Source organism: Cebus imitator, unplaced genomic scaffold, assembly GCF_001604975.1.
Source record: "Cebus imitator isolate Cc_AM_T3 unplaced genomic scaffold, Cebus_imitator-1.0 Scaffold334, whole genome shotgun sequence".
NCBI classification, from domain to species: domain Eukaryota; kingdom Metazoa; phylum Chordata; class Mammalia; order Primates; family Cebidae; genus Cebus; species Cebus imitator.
Window position 1 is genome coordinate 1,203,929 of NW_016107649.1, and position 25,208 is coordinate 1,229,136.

Consider the following 25,208-nt stretch of genomic DNA (forward strand, 5'->3'; position numbering starts at 1 on the left):
TAAATTTTTCTAAGCAGATTACGTGTTTATTTAATCTCGTTTTTATATTTACTTCTATTTAAAAGACATAATAAAATTTCAAAATATTTTTCCCCTGAAAATCCATCTCATGGAACCATGTCATCCAGTCTCCATTCAGAAGTTGGCTGCAAAATAATAAAGACCAGCAGATGGCAGCAGGGACTCTTGGAGAGAAATCCTCACAGCTTCAAACCATTTTGGCTGAGAAAGAACATAAATTCTTATTACAAAGTCAAGCACATTTCTAAATAGTTTGCCGGTTCATTATATTCTTTGTGTTGGCAAAATGCCTTTCAAATTTCAGTCTGGGTTATGTTCTATGATTTCATAAAAACATTAACAACCAAAAAAGTCATGCAGCCTTTCTACGCAAATTGGTTCATGCCAGACAGGAGTAGACAGATCCGTTTTACTGTGTTGTCAGGTGCAAAAATTTCAAATCCTCACAGACGAGATTTAAATTATTTTACTTCATTATACTTTTTAAGTATACTTAATTTTTAAGTATACTTAATATTATCCCTTCTACAACCAGTTTTCCTATGAATTCAGGAGTTAAGACAGGCAGATAAACAAAGAGTACAGATTATAAGGCACAGAACCCTCACATTTAAAAAAAAGAAAAACCTGAAATACTAGAGCATTTAAACAAGTGCTTTAGTTATCATCACATCACTAAAATCTATGGAAGACAATTAGGTCTGATTTTAAGAATAATAGAGACTACTGTGTGCAAGGGTCTTGGGCGAGCTATTGACAAGGAGTGGTTCTGTATCTACATAGCACTGAATGTTAAGAATCCATTAGGAGTCTTGAGGCTCAAGAGCAATTCAGCAACAGCAGCAATCACAGCATGGAGAAATGATTCTCTGATTGCTGAGCAGGGCGTGGAATCAGCACTGGACACATTCGGAAAACTCCTGTCATTCTTTATAATGCCATTTCAATGTCCTCTGATTAACTTTTTTTTTTTTTTTTTTTTTTTTTTTTTTGTTTTTTACCTTTTTTTTTTTTTTTTTTTTTTTTTTTTTTGAGATGGCGTCTCACCCTGTCACCCAGGCTGGAGTGCAATGGTGCAATCTCAGCTCACTGCAACCTCTGCCTCCCAGGTTCAAGTGATTCTCCTGCCTCAGCTTCCTAAGTAGCTGGGATTACAGGCACCCACCACCATGCCTGGCTAATTTTCAAGTGATTCTCCTGCCTTAGCTCCTGAGTAGCTGGGATTACAAGTGTCCACCACCACACCCGGCTGAATTTTTGTATTTTTAGTAGAGATGGGGGTTTCATCATGTTGACCAGGCTGGCCTTGAACTCCTGATCTCAGGTGATCCACCCGCCTTGGCCTCCCAAAGTGCAGGGATTACAGGTGTAAGCCATCATGCCCAGCTTGGTTAACTATTTTTAATTGGGCACATAAAGATGCACAGACACGAGGCAGGAGTGAATCCATAATAGTTTTTGAACATCATTTATGAATGAGCACTGTGCTAGGCAATAAAGAAGCTGAGATTAACATGATGTTATCCCTGGTTACAGGAGCTCATAGACTACTGAATTCTAAATTTAGAGGATATTCAATAAGGTACAGTATTTATTTCAAAGTTGTTTTGATAATGAAATGAGATAACATTTTTAAAAAGCACTTCATAAACCATCTAAGCATTGAAGAAGGGTCAGTTTGCCATTATTTCTAACTTGATGAGTGACAAAATCAAACTGATATTTTAAAAGAGAGTAATGGGCAATGATGTACAAAACAGATTAAATGGAAAAAGCAAACTTAGGCAGATTAATTAGCTAGAAGTCCATTGTCATAACCCAGACAGGAGGTGGCACAGTATGAAGTGTCTGGGCCAGTGGGAACAACTGAACAAAAAAGGGAAAGAAAGCATGCAGATGACTTTGTGGCGGACAGCAGGACAACAGAGAGGAAACAGAAAAATGCCAAAAGGATGATTGGGAGAATAATGTAATAGGAAACTCAAGTGAGTGAAGTAATTGAGGATGAAAGATAAGTAATTTGCCTTTTGACATGTTAAAATTAAGGTGCCAGTGGAACATCAGCATGAACAGAACAGAAGGAAGTTGGGAGACATCACAATTCACAAACTCCTACTCAATCTTTAATACCCACTGCCAATGTCCTTTCTTCCAGGAAGCCTTTCCTTGATAGCCCTCAGAGGTCGGTTACTCACTTCTCCAGGTTCTAAAAGCAGTTGGTTTAATACCCTAGTTTGGCATGTTATATTGGGTTGGCATTAACTGGCTCTGTGTCTGTCACTTCAATGAGACTCCATTAGAACTGTTTAAAGGTAGAGAAAGTCACTGATCTTTATATCCTTAGTACCAGCACAGTACATCATTTATAACAGGTGCTCAATTAATGGCTAATGAATGACGGAAGTAATCAGCTGATTAAAAGAAATCTAAATATCAAAACATAAACATCACCTGCTTAAAGGAAATAGGAAGCTGTTAGTAAATATAATTTCCAAGGAAGATAATTATTTAGAATTAAGAAGTGAGCTAAGTATAGGACCATAAGAATAGATTTTTCAGGGAGTGCTATAGTTTGGTTTGTTTGACTCCTACAAAACTCATGTTGAAATTTGATCCCCAGTGTTAGGGGTGCGGCTTAATGGGAGATGTTGGGGTCTTGAGGGAGAATCCGTCACTAATGGATTAATACCCTCCCCTTGGGTGGTGGGGACTTAGTGTGTTCTCGTTCCATTAGTTCCTGTGAAAGTTATCCTGAGAGCTGGTTGTTAAAATGAGCCTGGCACCTCCCCAGCACAGCCCCCTCTGGCCTCCTTTCTAGCTTTTGTCTTCTGCCATGAGTGGAAGCAGCCTGATGCCTTCACTAGAAGCGGATGCTGGCACCATGCATCCTATACAGCCCGCAGAACAGCAAATAAACCTTTTTTCTTTATGAATTACCCAACCTCAGGTATTCCTTTATAGTAACATGAATGGACAAAGACAGGGAGTAGAGAAGAAAGAGAAGCTAGTAAAAGAAAAAGAAAATAAGCCAAAGAAAGCATCCCTCATAGAAAAGGGGTGCTCTTAAAAACAAAGGAAGAGATGTTCCAAACAGATTTAAAAGCCTAACAACATCAAAGAGAATGGAGATAAAGAACATACCATAGAATTTCAAAGCCAAATTTAGTTGAGAAAATTCAGGTTTATTCCACCAAGAACAAAAATAAGAGCAATGAGTAAACGTAGTTAATTTAGTGAAGAAGCCAAGGCTATGGGAACAATCTATTCTTGTTATTTATATGCTGTACAAAGGCTGCAAAAAAACAAGTTCAGGCTGGGTGTGTATCTCAAGGCAGAGAAGTCAAAAATATTAAGAGGATTAAGAAGCTAATTTTAAAACATGATGAATAACAGAAACGTTAGCACAGTACTACTGATGAGGAGGTGAAGAGGGTAAACGAAGCTCTCAAGGGCATTTTTCACAAGGAATAATGATATGTCAAGATAACCAACTTCTTATTATGTATGCATTACTTTAGACCAGATAGACTTATCTCAGGCTGTCCTCCTGTGACTGTCAGGCCAGAGGGTCCAAGGGATCTTGGTTCCTGGGGAGGTGCAGGTGTTTCATTTGGGGTACCTAGTGCCTTGGTAAAGGAGTGAGTCTAGGCATTGGTATTACACCATCTGGATTCCTCATTTTATTCCAGGAAGTCTTAGTATTTCTGGATTGTTTAGGTAATTCCCAGAATCCTCCTAAGAAAGGACCCTTAAGATAATTTGGCCTTCTTATTTCCAAATGAGGTGACCACGGTCCCAGGAGGCCAAGTGGCTTGTCTAAGATCACACTGTTGGTTATAGCAGATCAGACCAAGACTAAAACCTAGATCTCTAGTGGCCAGTCCTATAGTGTTTGTGTTTTACACTTTTCAGTATTGTAGAAGATGGAACAAAGAACAAAGCAGGAGAGAAAGGAAAAGAGACAAGATGAGACCAAGCTATTTCTCCTCTTCCTTGAAGGCTGATTCGTACCCACATCTCTGGTGAGCTCTTTCCTCTTCCTCGGTGTAGTATGGACTTATTAGCTCAAGAACACTGACCCTTCCTCTCTGAACTCATTACTCAGGGTTTCACCTTTGATAGACATTTTTTAATCTACTTGTACACATCGTTAACCTATTTCTTTGTACATTTTGTCATTTAATTATAGGTACCTTCTTATATCATTGTTTTTATTGTGATTGAATTATCACATTTTAAATCCTAGCATCTTAGTTACAATTTTTGCCACCTCTTTGATTTTTGAGATTAGACTGGACTTCCTTTTCTAACCACTGAAGGCATAATCTGATTATGCAGTAAGAACTACAGTGAGTATACCACATACGTGGTCTAGGTACTTCTCTAAATAGTTTACATTTACTAATTTACTACTTTATATAATTCAATGGCACGGGCACACTTGCCTTCTCTATTTCACGTGGAAGGAAGCTAAGTCACAAAACGGTTAGGTAACTAACCCCAAACCATACAGTCAATAAGTGGCAAAAGTCTGGTTCCCGAACCTGCAAGCTAACCATTCTGTACCACATCCCAGAAGCCCAGTCTCTGACGCCACTGAAACCTGGTTTCATGCCTTTTACTCGCAATGAACTTTCATGAGCTCCTGACAATGTCCAATAAAATAACTGCTCACACTTACATCGACTTATATAGAACTTAGTAAGAGCAAGGTGCCATTTTAAGGGCTATCCAAATATTATCAATTCACTTAATTTCAAAACAATCCCACAAGGTAAGTGGGAATATTATCATCACATTCACGTTACATATGAGAAAACTGAAGCACAGGAAGCTGAAGCAACTAACCAGACATGACACAGCAAGCAGGTAGAAGAACTAAGACTCACATCCCCGCAGGCAAACGCCAGTCCCCCCGTCGTAATCACTATGATGCCCTGCCTCTCAAACAAAGGGCATGAAACAAGCCAGAAAGTGATCTGCCTTTGTCACAGACTCAGTTTACCAATCCATCCTCCAGTGCTTCTTCTCTGACTCTGACCTCCTTGACATGAGATTCTGCCTGCCTGCACCTATCCCTAGAATGCACTGTTGTTTTCTTCCGAAGTTGACCTCTCTGTACTGAACTCCTTAGATCTGTGATATCTGCCACGTATCCCTACTTATCTGGCCTCAACCAGGAGCCAATAGAGCAGAGGCCACAATGTGTAAGTCTTTAGGCCACCCCTGACAGACTGTGAGACCTGGAACAAGTTACTTCACTTTCTTAAACAGAATAGAAATAACGTATCTTCCACCAAGGGATTCTGAGAGTATTATAGATAATATATGTAACAAGATTAACACATAGTAAACAGTTAAATATTTCAATGTCTTTGATTTTAATCAATGCTTTCAGATTTAAACAAATGAGTATTGAAGGTGTACTGGTTGCTGTTAAATTTCTATATATAGAAATTTAATTATTTAATTACTGGGCATAGAGTGCTGAACAAAGCAGTCAAAAAGCCCTTACCCTCATAGAGCATTTGCTCTAGCCAGGGAGACAGACACGAAATCCAGAAACAAATGTTTGTATGATACATATCAAGGAATGATCTTGAAAGGGAAAATTAAACTTCTCAGGCATGTCTGTGGTCCCCCTTCTTCAACAGGCTGGATGTCAGCAGCACTTGCAAGATGAGATCCCCTCATCCATCAGAAGCTATCTTATTCTAGAGCAGTGGTTCTCAAACTTTGTGGTCTTAGAGATCCATTATCTCTTTTAGAAATTATTGAAGACACCCAAGGTCTCCTGTTTGTGTGGATTATATCAGTGTGTATTGACTGTATTAAAATTTTGAGCAGAGTTTTAAAACACAGGAATGCACAAAAGCTCATTCCATTAGTCCTCAGAATAATGAGATCATCGTACATCATGCAACCTCTAGAAAATTCCACTGTGCACTTGTGTGAGAATATAAGTGAAAAAGGCAAAAATTTCCTTGTACCTAAAACATGGTAACATTTTACCACTTTTAATATTGTAGCTAACCTCACAGATCCCTGAAAGGGTCTTAGTAACCCCCAGGAATTCTCAGAATATGCTTTGGTAACTGTATTCTAGTGAAGATATATTTAGACTGATGCCAGAATTTTTTTGTAAAAAGATATTTTAATTTATTCTCCCACCTCTGCTGATGTCTTCTTGCTCATTTTCTACAATCAGAAGCTAAAGAAATTAAATTACAGTTTGAAACTACATAAAATGTGAATACCTATGATTAGTTCCTTGAGTTATAATTTATTTGTCTACTTACCGTAAAAAAAAAAAAACAAGCATATATCAAAACCTTAATTCTTGATCTTCAGAAGCTCGGCCATCCTTATGAGATAAAATTTACTTCTCAATTACAATTATACATTCAATATTTCTCAGTGATTCACTTAGCAATAGCTTTAACTCTAGAAGTTGGTTCAGATAGAGACTGATTACTTCTTTAAAAGGCATGTGTTATATTTCCTTCCCTGAGAAATTTAATTATTCTTTTATTGCTATTTTAAATAAATAATTTTTTCAGAATGTCTCTAAACATAGATAAAATAAATTCATAATTGTATTTCATTATGTTTAATGGACCTTCTCTAGGTTTTACTTTCAGTGTTCGTGTCATAAAATGGTTATTAAAGACACAGGATTTTTTTGTGTTAATGTAATTCTTTTCATCATCAAGTAGTTTTTTAAAAGACAAGCAATTTTACCATGTTTAATGCCAACCACGTTAATTAATCTGCATAGGAAAATAGTAGGCAGCTGAATACCGTATTTCATAGATACTCTTGAATGAGAGGAACAGCTGACTATGCAAATACATACAGGTATTGATCGACTTACCACCTATGCAACTTACGACCATTCGACTTTACGACCACAATCGCTAGCCATGACTGCTCCGCGTCTGGCAGCGCAAACGTTGCCCAGCTGGGCGTACGACAGTGCGGACCAGCTTCTGGCAGCACTACCATCTCTGCGTGCACCATTTCAACTGTACATATAGCCTACTCAACTTACGACCAAATCGTGTTACGATCGGTCCACGGTTCCGACCGTGGTCGTAAGTCGAGCTCTAGCTGTACAGGCAAGTGAATGAGCCCTAAAGCTTAGAATGAAAAACTAAAATGTCTTCATGACACAAAACAGATCTAGCATACAAGAAGGGAAAAGAAAACAAATAAATCCGTGGGTAACAGAAGAAGGTGCTATGAAAAGCACACTTAAAAAATAGTACAACACGGAAGCACAGAGTGTTTAAGTAACTTGCTCAAGGTCACACAGCTAGCAAGTAGTAGAGATGAGATTTGAACTCTGCAGACTTTCAGCAAGTACAGCATAGGGTTTAAGTCGCAAACCTGTATCTGAATCCTTTTGCTACCACTTATTAACTATGTGACCTCAAGAAAGTTACTTTGCCTCTCTAAATAGAGGGCAGATAACAATGATCCTCCCTCCTATGGAGGGTCAATGGGAATAATATGAAAGAAAACATTAGGAGGATGAGAGAAGGGTCTTTATTACCAGGATCGTTTTCTGCATCCCTGAAATAATTTTAAATGTTTTGACTAACTTATATTCATAATAAACCATGTAAACCAAAATTTCAGGAAAATTATATGAATTATTACAAAAATTATACAGTTAATACCTTAAGAACCACACTATTATCTCTTACTTTGTTCATTTAGTGTGCCACAGGAATTGTTACTTATTCATCTCAGCAGTCCAGCTTACTGGTTACATTTTAGGCCCACATCCCTAGTTGACCTCGGACTATTACTTCAATTTCCTCATCAGTAAATGGACATAAATAGTAATACCTTTCCCATGCATAGTTATTAATGTTAAATAAGATTATACATGCAAAATAATTAAAATCATACCAGGAATATAGTATTCAGAACTCAACAAATATTAGCAATTATCTTTCATCTAATTGTTTCCCAAGGGCTTGGTATATATCAAGACTGGGTAAAAATGTGTATTGAGTAAATAAATAATGACATACCTATCAGATGAATACACTAAGGTACATTCTGATTGCTTTCTGGCATCCTACTCTATTAACGCAGATTCTGAGTCACATGACCTTGAATGCAATATAGCTGTATTGATATACAGCCGTCAGTGGGCTCTGCATGTTCAAAAGAAATTAGAGAAACCAACAGAGGGACAATTTAAACTTGCAAGCAATCCAGGCATAAGTTTACAGCAGACATTGCCCCTTGATTCCACATAAGCAATTTCTTTCTTCTCCCTTGATGAGAGCCTTGATTTACTAAGGACCACAATTCAGCTACAGGATGGATCCGTTAGGGTTAAGCTAGGACCACATTTCAGCTGCAGGATGAATCTGTTAGGGCTAAGCTAGGCCTGGCTATCGCATTCCTCTCAGATAGATGCTTGCTTTTCTAAGATGTTTTGCATCTAGGGGTTCCAGCCAATGAGAGATAAGTGGAAGTTCACTGGGGCTAAGGAGTACTGGTTCTACCAAATATTTTTACTCCCTGATCAAAGATAAGAATGGTGCAGGAAAAGGGGCCTTCGCCACACCAGTGTCACCTTGTAGCATTTATCTCCATTGAAAATCATATTTTTTTAATGTGTTCGTCATTTCTCTCTACTAGATGGTATGCACCATGAGTGATGGTATAGTTTTTGCCATATTCATGGTACCTTGAACAATAAACATAGTTGGAGCTCAATAAATATCTGTGGACTAAGTGAATAAATAAATGATCTGACTGGGATTTTCTTTGGAGCAATGGCTTATAATTTCCAGAGAAGAATCTCCAGTCTCTGGCCTGGAAAGTAATCACCATGCTTTGGATATTCAGGGCTCAGGACAGGGGAGCATGGCTAAATTTTCACTATGTCTCTGCCTTTCCAGCCATGAAGCTCACCTTCCTGTACTTTCCCTTCCCTGTACCTGATGTCCCAGAACTCTCAGAACTTTTGTGGGCTTGTTTTTAATATGTTCTCCCTCACGGAGGCAATTTAGCTGAAAGCTCTCTCCACTCTGCTAAATTAGTTGTCATTCCTCCGCTTTCTTCTCAAAATGTGTTAAAATCTCTTGACAGGTGATATCTTCTCTCTGTTTTCCTCTACCATGCATTTTATACCTTGTTGTATTTTTACTTTTAGGAATGAGAGTAGGTAAATTCATATGGCCAATGTGTCATGTCTAAAACAGGAATGTAAATATGTAGAAGGTAAAGGTAGATGACCTCAGCCTCAGAGATAATAACAAGCAATCAATTAAGAGCTTACAATGATATTAATTACTTGTGTAATTATTTAAAAAGATAAACCACAGTGTGAGTAGTAGGTGCAAAAGGGGTGATGCAGGAATCCTTCATAGAAATGCATGTAAAGTATAGAAACCACAGTCCTTTACAGAAAGGCACTTAAAGCATCCCACTTAATATACGGGAACACAGTATACTAGGTATAAATGAATAGAATCATGTAAACACTTTTACAGGGTCCACTCTGAACTTGCCACTTAAGAGGCAGCTTAGCACAACAGAGGCATTTGAACCCAAAGCCAAAAGATGTGGGTTCAGGTCCCACTTATGATAGATCTATGTGAATATCAGCAAATTACTACAGAACTCTACATTATCTCATACAGTTGCTGTACGGGTCAAATAACTCACAAACTTCTTGGTAGCCTTCAGTGTACTCTTCAGTTTTCTTTGTTATTACATTGAAGAAGGAAAATATTATCTTGGGAGTTATCAACATTTTAATTTCTGAGAGAAATGGGTAGGTTCCATGTAAAATGTCTCTTAATCAGTACAAGCAGAATCTGAAGGAATCCATAAAAGGTACTGTGTTCTTTTTTTTCAATAAATTATATGCCAGGCACTGTGCCAGCTACTGGACAATGGTCATTAAGGCTGATGCGTTCCTCCCCTAGGGTCTAATGTGAAGATGTTAACAATCACATAAAGAAATGGCTTCATGCTGAGACAAGCACTCTGAAGGAAAGAAGCACAATACTCTAAAAATGTACTTCAGGGGAACTAACGAGGTCTTGCACTGGCACAGGAGGGATGGGGCTAGGAGCATATATGGCAAATGCTGGCAGATAAATCAGCACATGCAAAGACCCTGGGAACATGACAACAGTTGTAAACTAAAAGAAGGAGAGAAGGTTAGCATGGCTGGAGACAGAAGGCCCAGGGGCAACTAGGTAAAGGAAAAGCTTTGAGGTAGGTAGACCTTGAAGGCCAGGCTAAGAATACTGACCTTCGTCCTGAAAGAAATAGGAAGCTTTGGGTGGGCTTTAAACATACCATATTTGAGCTGTGAAACCAAAAAACCAAAGCACTTCAAGCTTCAAAGTGAAATGGATTGAAGAACAGCGAGGGAGGACCACTGGCAGACCAAGACAGAGGCAACCGCAACAGTCGAGATGAGATGCCTGGAGCTTGGAGCAGGGATAAAAGTGAGCTGTCACGTAGGAGAGAGATTTAGGAGGTAACATCATCAGGATTAGCTGCAGAATGGTTGGGTGAGGAAGAAGGAGAGTTCTGACTGGAAAAACTGGATGTAGGGTGGTCCGGTTCAGGAATACAAGAAATACTAAAAGGAGACCTGGTCAGCGGATGACTTTCTGTATCACGAGACATCAAGAGGAGATGTCAGACACCTACCTCGGAGAGGCTGTTAGGATCAGGGGTAGAATGTTCATAGTTGTTAGTGTGCAGGTGGCAATTACAGGTTTGGATGAGATTGCTTAAGAGGGCAATGAAGGGGGAAATAAGAGGAATATATGAGTGAAAATGCACTCACTTTTATAGTTTAATTAAATCCTCCTAGTCCTCCTAATTTTAAGATTTGCCTTTGCACGGGGAATGTGGATTTTCCATAGTTGGGACTTTACGTTTATATGTTATTTCTCACTGAGAAATAAAAGACTGGTTTCTTCAAATGTATGTACAATAACAAATTCCCAGCATATTTGTATCAAGAATACAAAATAGGAAACAACAGAAGGGAACTAAGAGAGGCTATTAGCTGTAAATTCTAAGGGTTATTAAAATTTGAGAGAAGAGAAATAAGAAAAAAATGATTTTTTCCCTGAAACAGCTTTTAAAATACTTTTGTGTAGAGAACTCCAGATGCCATCAATCAGGGAAATGATCTCTGGCAGAGAAGAATATGGCTGGTGTAAATAATTAATGAATGAAGATAGAACAGAATATAGAAGCAGGAGGCATGCTTGGAGGAATGTCCTGCTGGAAAGTTCAAGCAACAGCTAAACAATTTCTTCCTCATTGATTATCTTCCTATTATTGTGCATGCATGCATGCATGCATGCATGTCTCTCTCTGTGTGTAGACACTTTTATTTTCCTGGTTGAATTTAATGTATCATGGAAGATTTCTATTAAAATTTTTTTTTGAGACAAGGTCTTGCTCAGGGGCTGAAGCTGGAGTGCAATAGAATAATCACAGCTGGCCTCAAGCAGTCCTCCCACCTCAGCCTCTCAAAGTGCTGGGATTATAGGTGTGAGCCACATAACTGGTCCCAACTTACTTTTAAATGCTAATAAAAACCACTAGAGAAAAAATAGCATGCCAAAGTCATTATCTAACACACAGTCCTCAATAAATTCATTCAGGGAAAAACAAAGAAGAAAGTTCACTCCTTGTTTTGGCCAGCACTCAACAACAGTGAATGCTAGAGGTGATTCTAATATCTCCATGGCACTCACGGGTATCAGAACAACTCAAATATTTTTTCCTAGAGATGATCCAAGTGACTTATGTGACACTGAAAATTTAGATTATCTAAATCTACAGGAAGTATACATATAAAAGTCCTCACATAAATAAAAAAACAAATCATTTATTGTCTGTCTTCCTTTAACTTTAACCCAACATTTATTCAGAAGTTAAAGTTAGGAAAAAAAAAAATAATGCTCCAGAGTGTCCATTGGTTTATGAAGCCCAGTATACTAATCCACTATCTGACAATTAAAAATGGGATTAGCACTAGAAGGGATTTCTGTTGTCCCATTATCAGAATAATTTCATTTCAAATTCAAAGATGGAGAAAAGGCCCTGATATGTATTGACTTTGTACTAGAAACTACATCTTATATTTATATGCCAAAAGCATGACAATTCCATTCAAAATTGGATATATGGAAGATCAAACATGGAGACAAAAATGTGGTGACTAAGACAGAAAGCTTACAATAAATTCTCTCCGTTACTTTGTTATCCTATTTTCCTACTAATGAATTACACAATGTTCTTTAAGATGATTTATAAGTTGTAGCTACAAACTTTAACTGTAATTTAGTATCAGCTTATAAAGTTTTAATTTACCGTAATAACTATTTTGTGTAAGCTTTAGCTTTATATACTATTTATTTTGTGTGCTTCATCAAAAGCCATCAATATCTTTAGAAGCAATGCTGTTACTAAACATGAAACATGAAAATAACCAGTTACCAGCAGACTTTGCCAACATGTTCATTGACTGTCAACTTGTATCGTAATTATGTAATTAATACATGTTGAAGATATTAGCAATTCAAAAATCTCTATTTGTGATGATAAACAACTTAGTTGAGAGAGGAGGCTCACAATTTAATAATAAAAAGGTGGGATATATGTGACCTCATCACATATATCCATTCTGCAATAGTCAAGAAGCATATTCACTATAAACCTGGAAACATAAGAATGTTTTTGGTAAAAATTTTTTAACAAAATCATTCCTAAATCTTAAGTATATTATTATTTTGCCTTTTTTGGAAGGGAGGAGCCTTATCTTGGCTCACCAATTAAAAACTTATGAGCATCTCTGCAAGGCTTTAGGTGAATAATGTTTTTACCTCTATGTGTCATAAAACATTATGTTAACAACAATAATAATCAGAAATATAATATCAACTTTAGTGATCCTTTTTAGAATGCTGAAAATCAGGCAGTAGAGAGTAAACTATAGAAGAAGAAAGGTGTTAGTCTGTGTATGGTCCTCAGATTGGCCTCTACAGCCAAATCCAGAGAAACTGCAATAGACAGTATTGTATAACCAGCGGTATGCTGGTTAGCAGCTCTCAGGGAGTGGTAGGCAGAATAATACAATCCACCATCACTTCTACCTGAGTCCCACCAAGGACATCCATGTCCTAAACCCTGAAACCTGTAAATACATTACTTTACAAGGCGAAAGAAACACTGTAGAAGTGATTATCTTAAGAACTTTAAAATGAGAAGATTATCCTGGATGATCCACGTGGGCCCAAAGTAGCACAAGGCTATAAGAGGGAGGCAGGAGGATCAGACTCAGAGGAAGAGGTGTGCTGTTAGAAACAGAAGTCAAAAAGAAGGGTAGTAGAAGATGAGTATTTACAGTGATGGCTTCAAAACTGGAGGAAGGGACCACAAGTCAAGGAATGCAGGCAACTTCTAGAAGCTGGAAAAGGCAAGGAAATGAACTCTTGCCAGGAGTCCTCAGAAGGAATACAGCACTACTGACACCTAGATTTTAGGACTTTTGACCTCCAGAACACTAAGATAATATATTTGTAATGCTTTAAAATGCTAAGCTTGTGGTAATTTGTTTTAAAAGTAATGGATAAATAATACTCCAGGTAAACACGCAAGCCTGATTAACAGTTTGTTCACTTCTGTGTTGTCAGCACTCCCATGGCCAATTTAATCCACGTTGTTAAATGCTGCACACAAATGGTGCAGTGGGCAAGTGCCCACTTCAGCATGTATCACTGGGCTTAACTATAAAATGGCACCAATAACACAGGCTACCTATAAAAACTTGGCACAAGACTTTCATGTGATTTGATATGGTAATGAATTCATCACTGGTTCTTTAAAACTCACTCCCACTGACCAATGTGCTGATTAGCCAGCATCCTAGTATCGCCTTTCTTCAGGTCCCATTTATACTATGTGCCTTACAAAGATAGTCGCTTTTCCTGGGATACCAAATATTACCAAAGGGATAAAAGTGCTGAGCCTAGCCACCTGGCTGCCTGATCCAGTGGTAACTCCATGGACAAATTCTCTCAAAATAAAACTTTTCCTTGCTCTGAATCCCAGAATTTCTGGTGTCCTGAATGCAGGTGCAGTAATGGTGCCAAGTGAGGGAGAGGTGTCTGTGAAGCCAGCTCAGGAACAGGTCTCCTGGGGCCCATGCAGAAATACTCTGGGGATATTTTACAAGACAGGTTTTTGGGAATGAGGAAGGAGTATTTGGAGGGCTGCCTTATGGGAGCCTCCAGGTCACTAAGTAGAGACTGCCCCAAAGCAGCTCATAAAGAGAAGACTTAACGAATTTCAGTCTCCTCATTTAGAATGGAGGAAATAAAAGAACTTAGAATGAGATGTAGAGAATGGGATTATAACTTTCTTTTCTTGGTGCTGCTTCTAGAGACCCACCCCAGAAAATTCTTATCCAGTAAGATGAGGTCCTAGAACAGATTATTGAGAAATGCCCAGGCAACTCCTCTCATCTGCAGTTTGAAACCATCAACAGAGCAAGTGATTCTCAAGCAAGGTGATTTTGCCCCCCAGGGGACATCTGACAATGTTTGGGGACATTTTGGGTATTCATAATGAGGAACGGCATACTGTCAGCCAGTGGGTAAAGGTCAGAGTGCTACTAAGCATCCTACACGGCACAGGGCAGCCCCCACTCAAAGAATTATCAGTCTGAAATGTCAGTAATTCTGCAGTGGAGAAACCCTGAATGAGATTGTGCCATGAGAAATTCTACGCCTCAACTCCCATATTAGTTATATTTCTGGTAACAAAGTCTCCGACAATTAAATATGTTGTTGCAATGCATTATTTATTCATGATGACATTTCTATATAGATTGGAATGTAAATCCTCTCACTTTGTGCCCAGCAATAATTAGTATTACACAAATGACAACCTGTGCCAAAGGAGATTTTTAAAAGTTTACCATATATGGTATTAGCTATCACTCTGTCTACTCTGATTATATAGGATTCCCTAAAGAATTACTTTTTTAAAATAACTCCTTTAATCATGTGAAACATTAAGTCTAATGAAGTCATTCATATGAATTCAAATTCTCTTTATAAATATGTTTCTCTTCCAGAGAACTGTCACTTTTCATGTGGCTATGTTGCTATGATGTTTCCTGTGCTATTTTCTTCAGAAAAATGTGCTTGGATTAAAGTGAAGAATCTTCTAAGTAAAATTCTCAAAGTACTTAATGAATATATTTTTAAAATCATATTCAGATTTTAAAGGGCTCTGTTCTCATTTACCTTCTCTTTCTAATGTAAATGTTAATTCCTTCTAAAGTAATTGGACCTGCTTAAATTGCCAATCACAATTAACACATACTCAAAATTTGCCATTAGCAGGGATGAAACACCCACAGAGGATCATATCTTCCATTCAGCAGACTTTTGTTTCCTGAAATTAAAATTTGAAATGCCTTTAATTACTCACAAAGAAGGCTTGGTCAACCAATCCAGTTTTCTTTAGAAACTGATGCAAAGATAGAATGGAAAGCAAAACAGGAAGGCAAAACTGACTTGTCTTTTCAGAAAATTGCTAAAGATGCTGTACCAACTACAACTACATTAGTCCAACACTTACCAGGCTTCACATGGAAGCATATGAATGGAATTGCCAAGTGACTACGTCTAGTCTTTCTAACCGTATATTCAACATAAAGGAAAATAAAACTTTGTAGTGAGCACTGGAGAAATGAAGACAAAAGACTAGCAATTTATTGGTACAGTAAGGAAATGTGTAGCTATTCAAGACTCTAAACGCAGGAGAGATAGCAAATGCACTTTCTTCTGGGCTGGTTCTTGTGAATAAACATATGTGTTCAGATTTCAGAAGGTACTTATCTGGCTCACTGCTCCCTCATCTTGATTTAGAAGTTTTCGTGAGGGTAGTGAGACTAGACAATGGAAGTTGACCATTATACTGCTCTTTGGTGAGTTATGCAGCAACAACAGGCAAGGGAAGCAAGAGTCCCATAAGTTTGTTTGATTGTCTTTTGAGATGGAGTTTCGCTCTTGTTGCCCAGGCTGGAGTGCAGTGGTGTGATCGTGGCTCACTGCAACCTCTAACTCCTGAGTTCAAGAGATTCTCCTGCCTCAACCTCCCAAATAGCTGGGATTACAGGTGCCTGCCACCAGGCTCTGCTAATTTTTTTTTTTTTGGTAGACCCCGGGTTTCACCATTTTGGTCAGGCTGGTTTTGAACTCATGACCTCAGGTGATCCACCTGCATTGGCCTCCCAAACTGCTGGGATTACAGACAGAAGCCACCGCACCCAGCCCAGAGTCCCATGAGTTTTAAATGATGCAAAATGCAGATCAGACTGATGAGCAGAAATTATTATTGCTAGCCAATAGTTATAGTTAACTGTGATCAAGGCACCATGGACAATATCACTTCTATCCTCACAGGAAGCCTATGAGGTAAATACTCTTACTTGATGCTGTTTTACAGGTGAGGAAATTGATGTTAGAAAAGTTAACTGCCTATGGTCACACAACTAATAAGCAGTGGAATTTGGTTTTGGACCTAGACTGATAGATACTAAGGCCCTCTTTCTCAATCACTCTGCAACATCATTTCCCTAATTAGAGACAGAATTATGCATGTGGGAATGAGGCTTGAGTTCTTAGAAAATAAAAACAGAACCAACCCTTCCAGAGTACCAGTAACTCAAAGGAAAGTTCAGCTTTCCCGGCAGGCACCAATGCCTTCGGTCACATGTAGACACAGATTCTGTGGCTGTTCTCTGTCATCTCCAGACACAAAAGGCGTACTATAACATTAAACGACTAACTCATTTTGTTCCAAGCAGATGCTTCCATTTATGCTTCAGTTGGAAAAGTATTTGGTTATCCTCACAAGCCATTACTATTCTCATGGGCTTGAAAGTACCACATAAAATAAATTGATCCTATTTGGACATATGCTCTGAATAGGCAATAGGAAAACCAGCCTCCACATTGACCCACAAAGTTCCATTTCTGGGCTTGCTCAATCCTTTTTAATGCCCTGTCATCAAGTTCCAATGCAGTTTACAGTTTAGATGTTTATTTAGTTTAACAGGGTATAATAACATGTGTTAGGGCTGCTTTTTGAAGATCCTGCATAAATTCTAAGAGTATCACTCCCACCCCATATCCTAACATGAGGGATCTATAATCACTTAATTTATAAAATGCAAGGCATGAAAATATGTCTTGAAACATTTAAAAATTGGATAAAGTCACTGAATAAGGTATTTACAAACAAATGTACATTGAACGCAGATAATAAGGAGCCTTTTATTAGGGAGGGCTTCAAACTTTGTTGTTGTTATAGCTGTTGTTTCCAGCATAAGTACTTCTGACAAAGGGTTGAACAACTTCAAGTGACAGCTCCTGACAAAGTCAATTGTGTCAGGAAAAACCTAAAAAGGCAGAATGTTTGCAAGTAAAATTCTAAAATGTTTGCCTTGAGCTTGGAAATTAAGAAGGCATCCTATTCCAACTGCTGAGTGGTGACAGAATCTTTACTGTGGTGACTTTCTGTAGAGTCCAGACACAGAGGCTATTCTTAGAACAACCAAAAAAAGCATGGAGCTGCCTAAAAATAATGATGACTCAACACCTAGAGGCTTCAATGATGTAATGTTGTCAAAGAACACCCTCTCTCCTCACAGGTTGCAGTTTTTAAAATAAGCAAGCTCACAGCTCACCTTCCAAGGAAAGCAAAAATTTCACACACTAAGGAGAAAATTAGGACACATGGGTCACAAATAAAATGTTTCTTGCCACCTCACCTGGTCACTGTGGCTAGGTTTACTTGAAGAAGCAGCCCTGGCCAGAGTCAAAGACCACTCTTTCCCTGTCACCCCCACTCATCAATCATCCTTTCCAAAAAAGGTCCTGTGTGACAGGACAACAATGCTGATTACACAAGAGGAGGGCCTGAAAAGTCCTGGCAGCCAGCACAGTTCATGGCATGGGATGGGTCCATGTGGAGACTGCTGTACAGGTGCAAGGCATAGCTTACAACGAAGAATAAAAGCATCTATCAGAGCTTCTGTGACAGCAGCCATTGATGCATGGCAGCCACGGCTCCATGCTACCCCATGGTCATAGGACTGAACAGGTCCACAAGGTGACCAAGAGTGTGAGTAAGCCGAGGCACAGCTGCCATGTGGGCACCTCACCAAGCACTCAGAGTTCAAGTGGGACATGATCCAAGGAGTGTATGGCTTTACCCCATAGGAGTGGCACATCATGGAGCTCAAGGTCTCCAAGGACAAAAGGACTGTCACATTCACCAATAAAAAGGTGGGGACACACAGCCATATCAAGTAGAGGCAAGAGGAGCTGAACAACGTCCTGGTCACCACGAGGAAAGCAGCTGCCAGGATGCACTGAGCTGCCTCCTTGTTCTATACATGATAAAATATAGAAAAAATATTCCAAAGCCTTCCCTATTCCTTCTTAGTGTCTACGCCCTGAGCTCCTATAATATGCTCTTTCTGCCTCCATCTCTCACTTCACCTAATTTGTACTATAATTTTCAGACCCCAGTAAACATTACGCTTCATGAGGGCTTGCATTTCATTCATGGTAGAGTTTCAATAATTATTAAACAATTGATGGCTGATTGATTGATTGTTGCAGTATTCTTTCACCTTGTTAGTGTATTTGTAAGTCACTGCTCTTCCCTAGGTACTTATATTGTATATCTCAGAATATCTTAGGATATATCTTAGGTATATCTTAGACTATAGTATCTTCCAGGGTTGTGTTCATAAAAAAGAAGATTCTTAATCAGAGAATAGCCTTTAGGTTTCAAAAGACTCTAGACCACTGTAGGAGATACTTGGATGTTCCTTACACCACAAAGCATATTTATTTGTTCTTTTTTAATTTTTTGTGATACATTAAGTTCTAGGGAACATGTGCAGAACGTTCAGGTTTGTTACATAGGTATACACGTGCCGTGGTGGTTTGCTACTTCTATTACCCTGTCATCTACATTAGATATTTCTCCTAATTCTATCTTTCCCCTATCCCCCAACCCCCTGCCATCCCTTCCCTAGCCTCCCACCCCCTGACAGGCCCCAGTGTGTGATGTTGCCCTCCCTGTGTCCAGGTGTTCTCATTGTTCAACACCCACTTATGAGTGAGAACATGCGGTGTTTGGTTTTCTGTTCTTGTGTCAGTTTGCTGAGAATGATGGTTTCCAGCTTTATCCATGTCCCTGGCAAAGGACATGAACTCATCCCTTTTTATGGCTGCATATTTGTTCTTAAGGCTTGCTCTGTTTAGCAAGAAATGTGGCATCTGGGAGTCAAGGCTGGGTGCATTATAAATAAAGTATAATTTTGAAATGTATCTGATATAATAAGCTGAATTTTACATGTATAACTGAGTTTTTCTTTTTCACAAAGGTGAACTTGGTGCAGCAATGCTTTCATTGTGCATTTCTGAAATTTCCAAATATCAGTTCACACGCTCCAAAAAGAAATCTTCCTGGTATTTTGTATCTACTTCTTATTATGGTTTATGTGCATGTTGTGTTTAAATAGAAATTATTTTTACCTGGGTTGGTTACCTACATGAGTTACCATAGTTAACTCTAAATGACTTGCTTCCACCAATTCAAATCCACTCAAAATACATACCCTTTGCACCACTCAAGTTATTGCAAAAAAAAAAAAGCAAGCAGTGGTGCCTACAGAGAAATAACTTTGAAAGGGACCATACTGACTTAGATATGTGAACTCAGAGATGTTTGTGGGGGAAAGACAACCCCACTGGAGTTGAAAGCCTGGTTGTCAAGGAGGCTGGGCAAAGGTAGGGCTAGATAACCAAATGTATACTCACTTTCTACTCTTCCTTCTAAATCATCATGTCCCTATCCTCCCTACTCCCATATTTAGAACAAGTCTATGTATAAAAAGCATATGTAATAAAAACTGATTATCACTGCCATATTTCTGACACTGAAGATTCTTATTCCCTGAAAATTTCTAAAGAATCTAGTTGAAAAGCAAGACAACTTTCCTCTCGTGTGTGCCCCTTTCAAAGTCTTGAACTTCAGCTGCACAATGTAAGTTTTAAGTGGACTTCTGTTCCAAGTTCTACAACTTGACAGAACACAATATCAATAAAAAATAATCTATTTGAGGGAAAGAATAAAACTCTCAAGCATCAGGCATTGAAACTACAGCATCGTCCCATGAAATAAGGTGTCTCCAAGCCTTCAGAGTTTCAAATCAGACTGATTTGTGATGAGGACAAACTTAAATACACATATCCTCAAAGAGTTTATAAGTGCTCATTTTCTCACAAATTGATAGCAGATAATGATCACATTTAAGAGTAAAACTTAAAGATAGTTAAATGACCCAGTGCTTTTCTAAAACCATGTGGACCTACATGGCACATGTTCCTGGAAGATGCTGTTGTCAATTGTAACTGCCAAGTTACATTCTTTTCCTTGAAGATGTTTAAAAGCTATTTTTCTAAAACATGAATCATGGCAGAAAAAAAAAGTTAGTGTGCATGTTATTCTAAAAATATCATATTAGGTGACTTTTTTCTATTCACAATGAAATTTAAAACATCTGCAAAACACATCCTTAACAATCACTGGACATCTTCTTTACATGTTAAAAGACCATTGTTAAAGTACTCATGAAAATATGAACACAGTTTGAAGAGCTAATTCAGAAAAATGTCTGATATTACCTATATATAAAAGTAGGTTAATATATATGAAATAAAATACCAGGATCAATAAGAATAAAGACAGTTGCTATGACTAAATATTAACTTTTGAGTTTCCTAGCAGCCAGAGAAAAAGAAAAACACATAAATCACATAATCCTCCTAGTGAGAAAAAAATACCAGTTCCCCAGAGTAAACCAAGTTTTCCTGGAACTAGTTCTAAAAGAAAAGTATCACATGAAACTTATATGTGAAACAGTGAACAGGAAGTGCCCTAAAACAATTGAAGAAACAGTTTCCATGTAGAAGCTGAGATTAACCTTCCTTTAAACCCAAGGCTATGATATAAAATCACAATTTTGTTATAATTCTGCAAGGATCTGCCTAAGCCTTCCAAATTCCATAGACATGTGCTGTCTAGGTCTACATGTTTTTAGAAAAATACCTGGTTATTAGAAAACCTCTTTCCTTCCTTGAACCAGAGATAGACAATCACAGATTTGGATCACAGGAAGGAGAATGAATAAGAATGAGGAAGGGAACATGCTTACCAAGAAGGTCTAGTATCATGCTACCTCCTCTGTCTACTTCACCTCGTTTAATCATGTACTGAGCCAAAAAAGAAGGTATTTTAACACTATTTTGTAAAAGAGGAAACTGAGACTCAAAGACATTTCTAAGTTGGCATTTCTAAGATAAAATTACTACTACATTGTTGAGGCAGGATTTGGACCCAAATGCTTCTGAATCCAACACCCACTTGATGTCTACAGAGTTGTGTTCAACATCTGGGACACCCAAAGAATGAAGAGGCTGCTCTTCCAACGTCAAGACACTTACAATCACCCAGTTGGAATGTAAAGACTAGATCATCATATAACACAGTACACTATGTGTAAATAATACATTATACTAAATAATTTGGAGTTAATAATAGTTAAAAATTTGGCAGGAGGGGGGAAGTATAGGTTTTGAACAAAGTATGAGGCATGATATTTGAATACAGTTGATTAAAAAACCTTAACTATCATGTATCTGATCATGATCTCTCTTAAAACACTGATGAGATTATAGTATTTATGTTTAAAACAATGGTCAGGCTATATGATACAACATTCCCAATAAAACAGAACACTATCAGAAACTGATAAAACTAAAAAAATGAACTACACATGTCCTGTTTCTATATATCCACTCTGCTAAAAGGGGCAGGGGCATATGGTTGAGCACCATAAGCATAAATTTATCAATGAACAGGTAATAAGGAAGTCTATACAGCACACTAATAAACCCACTCTCACAGAGAAAACAGCACAGGGTATTAATTGAACTGGCACTCAGCTCATCAATATCACCCTGATCTCATCCATTGAGCTAAATGTCAGGCCTGCTGCGATGGTTACCTTGGAGGACTTTTAAAGTTCACATCAAAACTCTGACATTCTCTGGTTATCACTGAGTTCTGATCAAGAATTTCATGCCCACAAAACTGAGACTAGACTCAAGGAAGCCAACGTAGATAAGGTAAAGCCCATAACACCCTCAGCTATTGAGACCAAAGAAAATACTAATGATAAAGCTCATCCTACCCCTGGTTTCTGTCTCTGAAATTACCCCCGAAAAAAGTAACGTTGTTAGGCAAGAGAACTCAATAGCTACCTTTGAATTTTCATATGTTTTGAAATTTGATATACTTCAAAATTATCATGGCCCCCATGATAATTGTGTCTTTGTGTACTTCTCAGGGGTTCCTGGCCCAGGAAGTGGGTGGAGGATGAAATCTAGCCTACCTCCCACACCCCCACCAAGGCACCCTGTTCATGGCTGCACACAACCCATCAGCCCAGAGGACAGGACATCATTTTTACAAAGTCACCTTCCTTTCCCCAGGCAGTATGCCCTAAGACTGCTTCTTATCATTTCAATAATTCACAGTCACTCTATAGGCTAGAAGCAGCTCTGATGGGAACCATATGAAGTGGGTTCCAAGTACCCATTTTTGCAAATGGAGGGAAAAAGCTCCATGTCCCTCTTTAATGTCATACCAGACTAAATGGAACAGGGCAGTCATCTTCCCCCCAAATGTCATCAAGAATATATGCTCACCCACTCTTTGGCACAGAATCCAAATACTGTCAACTCTGTATGCATCAAGTTTAATTCTCTCCACTGTCTCAATTATTTTCAGGTAGTTAAGTGGAACTTTTAGAGTAGCTTGTCAGGCTCTTGGTCCCCAGGGGGTAACTCAGTACTGTGGAGAAGCAAGATACTAAATATGCTTCTGGAATATATTAGTCACTTTAAGAAAGGTTAAGGTTTCATGAAATGTCCTACAGCAGCTTTCAAATCTGCCCCACACTGGGCCTCTCATCTGGCAGGTACCCCCAAGTGATTAGCAGTAACTAATTATGGGTCTCAGTCACTGTTCAGGGAAAAAAAATAGGTTTAACCCCCAGAGTACAATGATATATGCTTTTTATAATTTAAACATTACTTAAGACAACAAACATAACTATAAATGTCACTTTTACCTATAAGGAATGAACAACAAAAGAAAAACAGTGAAACCCTTAAGTATTCCTTGAACATTTTATGTCTAACTGTTACTTGCTTTAATATTTACAACTAATATTTGTTGATCCATTTTCCCAACCTCAAGTTCCCATAGTTCACTTCTGTTTTATTTTTTCAACATATATTCAGTGACACTTAAACCAGAGTGAATTATTATCTTCATGTTTATCCTTTTTTACAGATCCCTGGTGTGAATTTTCCAACCAGCCTTAAATCATTCTCACTATATGTTTTCTAGGGTCTTCCAAGGCACTCGATTTTAGCTTTGTTACCTTTTGAAATTTTATTAATTTATTATAATAATATAAACATAATATAAATATTTATTTATTTATAGCCTTTATTACTATTCTCTTTTTACCCCTCTCCCTTTTCTTCTCCTTGATGTAGTTACAAAAATAAATGTGCTTAAGATACTTCTAATTTTTACTTACTTGGCTTACTAAATGAGTCAGCCCCCTCTAAAAATTTTGAACATCACATAAATATAAATTGACATATAAAGCAAGTTTGTCTATGAACGTCATATCTTAACTACAACAGTGACTTGGATTCAATGCATTTATATTTGGTTTGAGCCTTGCTGCTGAATCACCTTTCTGTCTTACATTCCTTTACATGGAAGTTTATGCTGATGTACAGCCACTTCGTTTATAGAGCCTGCCTTCCACAGAATTCAGACACAGTGATGTACAGTGGTTAATGAATTGCACTTAAAAGTCAGAAAGGCACACTCTTTTTTTATCTCTCTAAATAATCAGCTGAGTCTGGCAAATTCCTCTCTCTGTGTCTTAATTTGGTTACCATTTAAGAAGAGGTTCAATTCAACATTGATTGAGCACCTACTGTGTGTCAGGACCTATGCAAGTTGCCAGAAATACAAAGAACACAAATAGAAATTCTATTTGCCTTCAAGGACTTCTGGGTTTAGAGAATAAAATGTAAATGAAAAAAAAGGAAAATATGTGTGGGTAGTTGATAAAATATTTTACAATATAAGCTCCCTTAGTCAAGACAAACATGTGCATGAAGCAGCAACTGTCTGCTTCATGGGCTAGGAGGTTCTCCTATAGGCCCAGACCAGACCATTAGTGAAGAGCTAGAATGAAGGGCTGTGGGCAGCATAAGCAGGTCAAGGCAAATATGTTAAACTATAGATACTCAAAGAAAGAAATTCAGTAAGTTTCAGATTTCACTTGGGGAGAGACACACAGACAGTATCTATGCATAATGCTCACCCTAGATTGAGTGTATCCTTTATTTCCAAAAGACACGAGCCCCCACAACTCCAGTCATCATGCTGGTGCCCATGGACCCAGCATCTGGGCGAGTGCCTATGGCCCCAGGCCCCAGGTCAGCCCACAAAGTCTCGGGCTTTAAACCTGCGCCTTTGCCAGGTTGGCAACCTTGGGCTCAGTCATCAGGCTAGCACTCAAATACACAGGTTCCAAGAGCCTGCCCAGTACCAAGCCAGTCCCTGCAGTCCCACTTTCCATGCCAGGCCCTACAGCTTCATGATCCAGCATATTCATGGGCTAGGTCAGCCCCAGCAGACCCAGGGGCTAGGTCCATCCCTGCAGACCTCAGTGCTGGGCTGCCCCAAACAGAACTAGGCTCCAGGACCACCCCTGTGGACCCAGATACCAGGGCAGCACCTGTGGCCCCAAGACCCAGGCATCCCCTCATGTACCTCATCTCCAGACTAACACCTGCATGTCCATCCTCCAGTCTCCGTACTTGTCCAGATTCCACACTCATCCTAGCAACAGGCCAGCCCCAGGCCTTTGACCAGTTCCAGCGGCCCCAGGCTCCAGTAGACACAAGATCCAGGCCTTACCCAGTGCCAGGCCG

General features: G+C 38.6%; 1 protein-coding gene and 1 long non-coding RNA gene across 4 annotated transcripts in view; both read right to left on the reverse strand.

Moving 5' to 3' along the window:
• The window catches only part of RCAN2 (regulator of calcineurin 2), a 287,946-nt gene that overhangs the window by 217,568 nt on the left and 45,170 nt on the right, over positions 1–25,208 (reverse strand). The window lies entirely within an intron of this gene.
• LOC108286979 lies at positions 1,305–24,654 on the reverse strand. Its single transcript, XR_001818152.2, has 4 exons — positions 24,642–24,654; positions 24,397–24,402; positions 22,060–22,065; positions 1,305–6,232 (listed from the first exon to the last, which is right to left on the reverse strand). It is a non-coding gene; the product is annotated as an uncharacterized LOC108286979 (long non-coding RNA).